Source organism: Varroa jacobsoni, unplaced genomic scaffold (genome assembly GCF_002532875.2).
Source record: "Varroa jacobsoni isolate VJ856 unplaced genomic scaffold, vjacob_1.0 scaffold_991, whole genome shotgun sequence".
NCBI lineage: Eukaryota > Metazoa > Arthropoda > Arachnida > Mesostigmata > Varroidae > Varroa > Varroa jacobsoni.
Window position 1 is genome coordinate 67,276 of NW_019213893.1, and position 7,908 is coordinate 75,183.

General features: G+C 39.4%; 1 long non-coding RNA gene across 1 annotated transcript; it reads left to right on the forward strand.

Annotated features, from left to right (window-relative positions):
• The first annotated feature begins 6,027 nt into the window (after positions 1 to 6,027).
• LOC111265594 (uncharacterized) lies at positions 6,028 to 7,134 on the forward strand. Its single transcript, XR_002683533.2, has 2 exons — positions 6,028 to 6,229; positions 6,557 to 7,134. It is a non-coding gene; the product is annotated as an uncharacterized LOC111265594 (long non-coding RNA).
• The last annotated feature ends 774 nt before the right edge of the window (positions 7,135 to 7,908 follow it).

The following is a 7,908-nucleotide window of genomic DNA, read 5'->3' on the forward strand; positions in this document are numbered from 1 at the left end:
AAATGCGAAGAATTATTGGCGCTGATGCTTCTACCATTTCCTCGAAAATTTCATCCTTCAGAGACGTTTTTAATGACATCTTATAAGATGTCAGATATAGGAAAGGGTTTGATTGAAAAAAAAAACTTCACATTTAATATATCTACGACAGAGTACTGATTTATGATCAGAATAGTATTATTTATTTACATAATTTATATGATTTCGTTGAATTATGCTCTATTGCACATATCGCAAGTTCCGGACCTCAAAAAGCGCAACTAATTTATCTACCCACTTGATATCAGTGTACACATTATGCATATAATAGTAGATTAGAGTTATACTTACAAATTAGATTTAAGTTAGCTTTTTCAGCTCACAATAAATTCGTAAGCGGGCTTATGCATCCTATATCGTCTTAGTGACTAAAATGAAACTCAGTGAATGATTTGTTCCGAGCACGCTACGGAGACAAGCAAGGATGGCACCTCCACTGACCGTATTAAAGCATGCATCCGCTATCATTCCGCGGTACAACATCGCCAAAGGCTCAGTGCAACTTTCTTTTAAGAACCTAACTACATAAAGAAGCACCGAATTTTCAAATGACTAATGACACGAAAAAAAAAATGGACGGGGCGAAATAGGTAGAATAAATAAAAACGAAGGTCAACGTAAATCAACAACAAGCGTAGATTTTTGGTATCAAAAAAAAAGCATGTGGACGTGCGGATCTCATCACTGAAGGAATACTTCAGACAGCGCATAGAGAATTGACACGGAGATGGGATTCTCTACAGGGTCGTATAACCAAACTTTCTCTAGTCTTGCGGAATTTAAGGTCGTTGCTGAAAAGCGAGATGTGAAGGCGTTCATTTGGGACCATCGCAATAGAAGTATTGTAAAATAATGAGTGCCCTGCCTAAATACTAGCATGTCCGGTGATGAACAAATGATAAAAATGTTAGCTAAATAATTTTGTGCTCTCTTTTTGCAAATGACCTTGAGGTATTCAAAGTTAGGAAAATTCATGCGCCTCAGCAACCGCAAACCGTAAATGACCCCAACAAGTGCCTAGCTCGTTTTCTATATGGTGTTGATAACGATCGGTCAGAGAAAAACCCTGACCAAACAGTTCGGAGACGCTAAAATAATAAGGGAAAATCGATTACGCTACAACGGTCAAAGCTCAAACTATGCACTCGCTTCACGACATTTAGCGCCGATGATTAGGCTTTAGCGATCGAAAATGAAAGCCAAAGTTACAGTGATCTCCAAATGTAACTCAACTGGGGGAAACATAACACAGACTTAGGATTAAAATATTGTAACACAGTACCGCAACGTAGCGGTAAGACGGCTTTAGTTAAAAAAAGCCTTATGAATATAGACGAGAAAAAAACACGGCTTACCGGAAAGCCGTTTAAACACATTCACGATGCAGCCGGCAGGAAGGGCATTAGATCTGACGAATATAACTTGATGTTCTAAGATGATTTATATAGAAAAACACTGCAGAAAGACCTGCTAACCAGAATTAACTACAGAAATGCGAAAATCACACACACACAGATTCTACTACAGAATACGAACTCAATAGCTGTCCTATAATTATATTAATTTTCGTTCTGCTCGTCGAAGAATGTAGTTGTAGAGTCTGTACGGAATAAATCATATATGTATATAATGTATCTTCAAGGGTTATACGTTCAAAAAATGATCAGCCCTTCTAATGAAACGCCGTTGTTTTAAAGAACTTTAACGTCTGCGTAAACGTATGTATTGCATAGGATACCACAACACGTAGGTATTTCTTGTGTACAGTTGTCTCGGGGGTTTTTCCAAGAAGCTCCAACAGACATGTTGCAAAAGAATCGAGTCAAACTCCGTAGACACTATTTTGGCTCGATACCGCTATCCTGAACTTAATCTGCAACAAACACAGAAGAGGACAAGGTGGCTCGGCTAAGGGGTGTCGGGACGGGAGGTTGTGTCATCAGTGAGATTATTTTGCAGGAAGGAATCGCTCACGGCTTTAGCTCCTGCTTCCGTAGTCGATGATGGTAGAATCAGGACCAGCAGGCTGGCACACTCACAGCATGTTATTGGCCCTTTGGTGTCGCATATCACAGGTTCTAAAGGACGGCCAGCCATTGGCAACGACGAGGTTGAGAAAGAGAAAGCGAGGAAGGACAGGCACGCCTGTTAATTAATATGAACGTGTAGGTATAAGAGCATGGGACGGGTGCCTTCACGGAGGGTGCCATAGCTGCAGGGTAATGAATGAGGTGGAACCGGTCAGAAGAATGCTGAAGATATGCATCGCCTTATTAGAGATATGCACAGTGAAAGCGAAAAATGTTCCGTAAAGTTGAAGAAGAAAATTACTATAGGCTTAGGTTATTAAAATACGGGTACATAAACTAAATTATGATATGAGCATAGAACGAAGTATCAACATACATACACAACGTTTCGATCATCCCAACGATATATACCTCTAACGTGTAATGGGCTAACATTGAATATCGCTGGAACTGCCACTATAAAATATACGGGGGAAACAATCTAAATTTACTCGCAGCCAACCCTCTCTTAGACACGTGCGCTTGAATCGAACTGCCATTCGAGCAACTAGCAACACTGCACACAGGCTGCTAGCATAACGTGTTGGGTTTTCACTCCTGCTTACAAAATTGTTCAGCTTCCGTAAGTAATGCATACGGCATATCAAGCGATGCGCAGAGAGGTCGCGTGTATTCAACGAACTTGAACAATGGGTTCGCACCGTTATGCAATCAGCATCGGTAACTAGTTTGTGGACCGCACGAGCACTGATACAAATTGTTACGAAGAGTATTGCTCCACTGAGTGGCTTATTTCTCGCAACAGTTAATTAAGGTCCAGCAAACTGGGCCAAACACAAGTGACTTCCTTGCCCTCTCACAGAAGCAGAGGCAAGTCGAGCGCATTCCGGCCACGGGCCACGCGTAAGAAGATTTGTGGTTAAGCGTGGCTTTGTCTATGTGTTTTTCTGCCTGTGATGAGAAACATTTTATGCACTGTCTGATTCAATCCGAATACACGAGGTGTTCCGGCAGACAGGAACCGGTCAGTCGATTCTGCGAACAAAAGAATGTATAGACAAACACAGAAGTAGGCTTCAGGTTACTGGCATTCGATCTGAGTGATATTCAGTACTAGTTCGGCCTTCTAAGCAAGAATAGGTGCACAAATCTCAATGGGATGCATCAGGCGAGGATGAATCGCGGGTTCGATACACTGACGTTATCTGCACGTTTATGTTTGGGGTTTTCCGACTTACTGGCCTTGTGCCTAAGATATCGCAAGACACGTAAAATGATGTTCTCTGATTTGGTAGGCAAGTGAATGCAGAAATAAAACATACCGTAAAAATTCTAAGAAACAAAATAGCTACTAGCCGACTAATTAAGATTCAGCGGAAGACTGCTGTCGCATCGTATCTGGTGTAAAGAGGAGCGCATTGGGCTCACGCAGCCATCTCCGAATCTGTAATTCCAAGATCGACTCGACTCTGTTTCAGAAAACGAGCGTGTCAGACAATTTTTCTATCAATCCGCACTTTTCACTAATATCCGAAGCAGTATGCGTTTCTCTAAAATGGTAACTTCTTTTCAAACACCTTACGGTAACTTTCGGACGCGTTTATTTTACGTTAAGGCTCTCGATGGTGCTGCTACGGCGAATTATGCAACTCGTTCAAAGCTTACAATGCCGCTTTCGTTCTGGAGAATCCTGTAAACGAAGAACATCATCTTGTATTAATAGAAACTCTCTCCCTTAATTTCATATTAGATACTGACATATTTTTGAGTGTTTCGATCCTTATACAAATATATTTAATACCGTACATTCTCAGCACTAACGAATGGCACTGAGGTCTTTTTTATTAATTCTCCGTAAAAGTTGTTCTATCCGATTTTTCTTCATTGTCAAAGCTAGTAGAAAACCATATTTACCCCCATTAAATATTATATCTAAGTTAGCTAGCATATTTGATTCGATGCCTGTACCGTATAACACCGTTGGAAAGAAATTATAATAAATGCCTTTGCTGAATATATCTAAAAGGATATTAAAAACATCTAATAAAAACGTCTTTGATATCGTCACGGATTTGTGTTACGCGCTATCCAATACCTACAAGGCAACACAAGTTTGCACTCAGGCTGTGTGTAAATAAAAATCACAGTTTATACGTCTAGCAGAGTTTCCAACAGTGCAAAACACACTTTCCAGCCTTCTCTCACCAGTTGCTCCGTAGTTCTTGCTATTGGCGAAGGCATGTACATAAGTACAGTACGGATTGAATGGTAATGAATCTGTCGTACATATTATAATATATGTACAATGTGCTCAGCTGTAGAAGGTTCGATCTGTAGTGGTAAGATGAAAGTAGATAAGTACACTCGTCACGGTCCCTTCTGTAGAAGCAGAGAAAATTCTTAATCGTTGTCTACATTTAGATGTTGAAATTTCATCTGTTGTATCTAGTTGGCTTACGAATATAGCAGTAACATTTAGCAATTATTGGTTTGCCTACTTAATTTCTTAAACGTGAATCTGTAGTTCGTTTTGGCTGCTATCAGCAGCTGATGGTTAAATCGTGCGTTAATCTGTACGGTAGGGAATAACACGGGAAATGTACAACATCTGGTCGTTTTTTCCTACGAATAACTAAATTCGTTACCTTACTCATTGATATTTTGCAAAGCACACTGGTCCGATACCTTTTCAATTAGAATTTAAAGCGAGCTCACCCGTTTGGCTTGAACCTGTGTTTTGAAAACACACGCGATACCAGTCATTTTACCGTCCTACTGCATTATTCCTTTCAGAGCGTCGCAGCTATCGTTATGTGATCCCCTTTAGGGTTTCCTTGTTTTGGTTCATCCATCAGCCGTTCAATTAAAGCTCTGAATTGTTTATGCCGCTCCGTTACGTTATTTCGATCACTCGGTTATTTTGACTCAGATATTTCTACATAGAATATCGATGTCCTTTAAAAATACCTAATCGCTTTCTGAAGAAAACATCGTATTTGACCTCATAGGGAAGAACAAGTAAATACATTTCGATATATTCTTAAAAATCCAAATCTGTGCCAACTATAAAAGTTTTTTCCACATCTTGCGCAGAATGCACACGTTTGACAAATCTTTTCTCGTACTTCTTTCTCTTTTGTATAGGAAAAAAGATTCCTATAACTAAACAACTAAAGACGCTTTCCTAATTAATTGGTGGGTTATGGCAATCAATCAAGTATTCGCAAGCGATGTTTGAACGTGAACAACATATTTGGTCTGGCATGGTACATTAGTTAGAGGATTCTGGTTGGCTATTGCAATGCCGTCGCGACATTGACGTACGTTTTGTGCGTCTCATCCAGCCCTTTACTTCCGCTAGGCTGGAACTTTTTTTTACAAGTAACTATCAAGTTGGTTAACGTCAGTAACAGCACTCCAGGAGGACGAGTAGGCCAGCAAAACTAATAGGACCATAGTAGCCCACAGTGTACGACCATTCAACTAGCACCATTACGCTCGTAGTTTTTGCATTTCGTGGCGACTGATAGATGTGCAAAAAGGGGGGTGGGGTAAAGACCGAACGCTGATGCATTGCCATGTTAGATGCTCTAACAAGAGGAACAAAAGATCTTGCTGATTTTTTTCTCTATCAGTAACCTTGCTAGGTTAAGAACAATTATAGCAGACGCTTTACGGGCAAGCACGTTTTCACTGCTAGGTCAGCGGCTGATGAGGCGCCAAAACAAACAACATGTTTGATTTTGTACCGATATTATATAAGCAATGCTTATGAGATCGTTCTGTTCGATTAGTATTTAAAAAATGTCAATAAATGTATGTCATCTAATGTTGCAATAAAAGCTGGATAATGTTGTACGGTATATGTATATGATGGTCTATTTAAATAAATAGCTAAATTGCTGTTCGATAATAAACAGGGTGGTAGGGAACCTACTATCTGAAACGTATAGGCATATACGGGTCTATCTTGCTTGGCACTAACTGTTCATAATCGTTACTTAAAGCACGCTCGGTATGGAAGGACTCAAATTTTACGTTACATTATACCTTCTTATATACTAACTAACAAATGCATCCATTTCTTTCTAATTTTGTAATTGTATCGGTGACCTACTATCGGTGCTGCGTGTTGGACCCGTTAATTGAAATATCTTTCAGTAAGTGCTACATATAGTTACGGAATACACTTAGGCCAGTCTTAATACTCGTGTGACTAGTGTTTTGCTTAGCCAACAAGTTTGCTGGCTTTAAGCCGTGCGCTGAACTGGTGTGCTCAGCTGGTTACTCTATCGAATGAGCAGCAAAATCGTTATCATCTCCAGTAGAAATCGAAAGATTACCGCAAATTCAGCGGAACGTGACCCAGTTTCGCTACCAAACCGCGTTTGCTTGTTTGTTTATCACAGTAGCTTTACTGCTGCCGGCTGGCGGGTTTATCTCTTTCTACGTTGTTATGGTGTTATCATGTTCTGGGTTCTTAACAGGGAATTCTGTGAGGTCCACGGCAATGAAACTCCAACATCGAGATTGTTTGCGTTGCTCCGCGGATGGAAAAGTTTCAACCCGTTTTTTCTTGTCTTTCACCACAATAATAACAGGAACCCCGCGATCCTACGAGCGAGGAACGTGAACGCCAAGATTACTTCTCGCTTTCTTTTCCTCTGTTTTGTCGTGCAGGCCCCCAGTCAAATTGAAGCCTCATCCGTGGAATGCCTTGGGCGTTCCGCTCTTGAAATGTGATCATCATCGATAATATAAAAAAGATAGACGATGCAAGTTAACTGGATGTGTGAAAAGAATGTTTTTAGTCAAATGATACAACCGGTTTCATGATACTGCGTGTATACTTTAAAGCTTTATTTAAATAATGAACTCAATTTGTACGTGTAGGAAAATTGTACTAATAAGCTGTCCCGCCAGTTTGGACACTCTACTTGGTGATAGCGGGGCGGAAACGTGGATGTCATAATCGGCTACTTCTCGATGCGCGAACTTTTGAAGTTTTATCAAAATCTGCGTTTATCTAAACGTTAGGCAACAAATAAACGTGTTCAAGATCAAATGTGCGTCTCTTTACGAAAGTTATCCGATTGTAATAGTATATATATTACTTTGGAAACGCATTTTATTTTTTCTAAATGCAGTTTATACATTACTATTTAACTTAAAACTGGGTTAGGTCTATGTTTCAAATGGCGATGAACTTCTGTGTTCTTATCATAAGAAAATTAAATCCCTCATCTGTTAGAAAAATTTGTCTGATCACTTCGCTCCAGATAGCTTTCACTGCTTATAGTTTTATGGTAGTGATATCCGTCGCAGCTGTTAGGTTCCCAAGATAGTAATTCTTAAATCGGTTTAAAGTCTAATTAATTTCTTTTGTTTGGATTACCCGCCTTACAATTTTATTAAGTTTTTTTATTCGTTTATATGAATCGTTATGTCGAAATATACCCATCTGAACGTTATGTATTTTCGTCGAAATATCTACTAGCAGCTCGTTTGCATCGGATTCCATTTAGAAATCCGGACTTTAGATGCGAACTCTTTTTTTGCCCCTAAATTATTGTCGGGGGACGCTAGTGACTCATAAATTTAAAAATATGAGATGCTCTTTAATTATTTCTATGTTTCACATTTTGTTTAGGTTTCTATGTGGTGTTGTAAAAAAACAAAAACTTTAATTAATTTAATAAATTAAGAATTAACTGGTAATAACGATTCAGGTAGCAGAAAGTACCACGTCGTAGTGAACTCTACTGAGGAATCTGCGAGCGAATTTACAATAAAACAACACGTATTTGTATAACTATCGCTGGGTACTTAATACTTACCG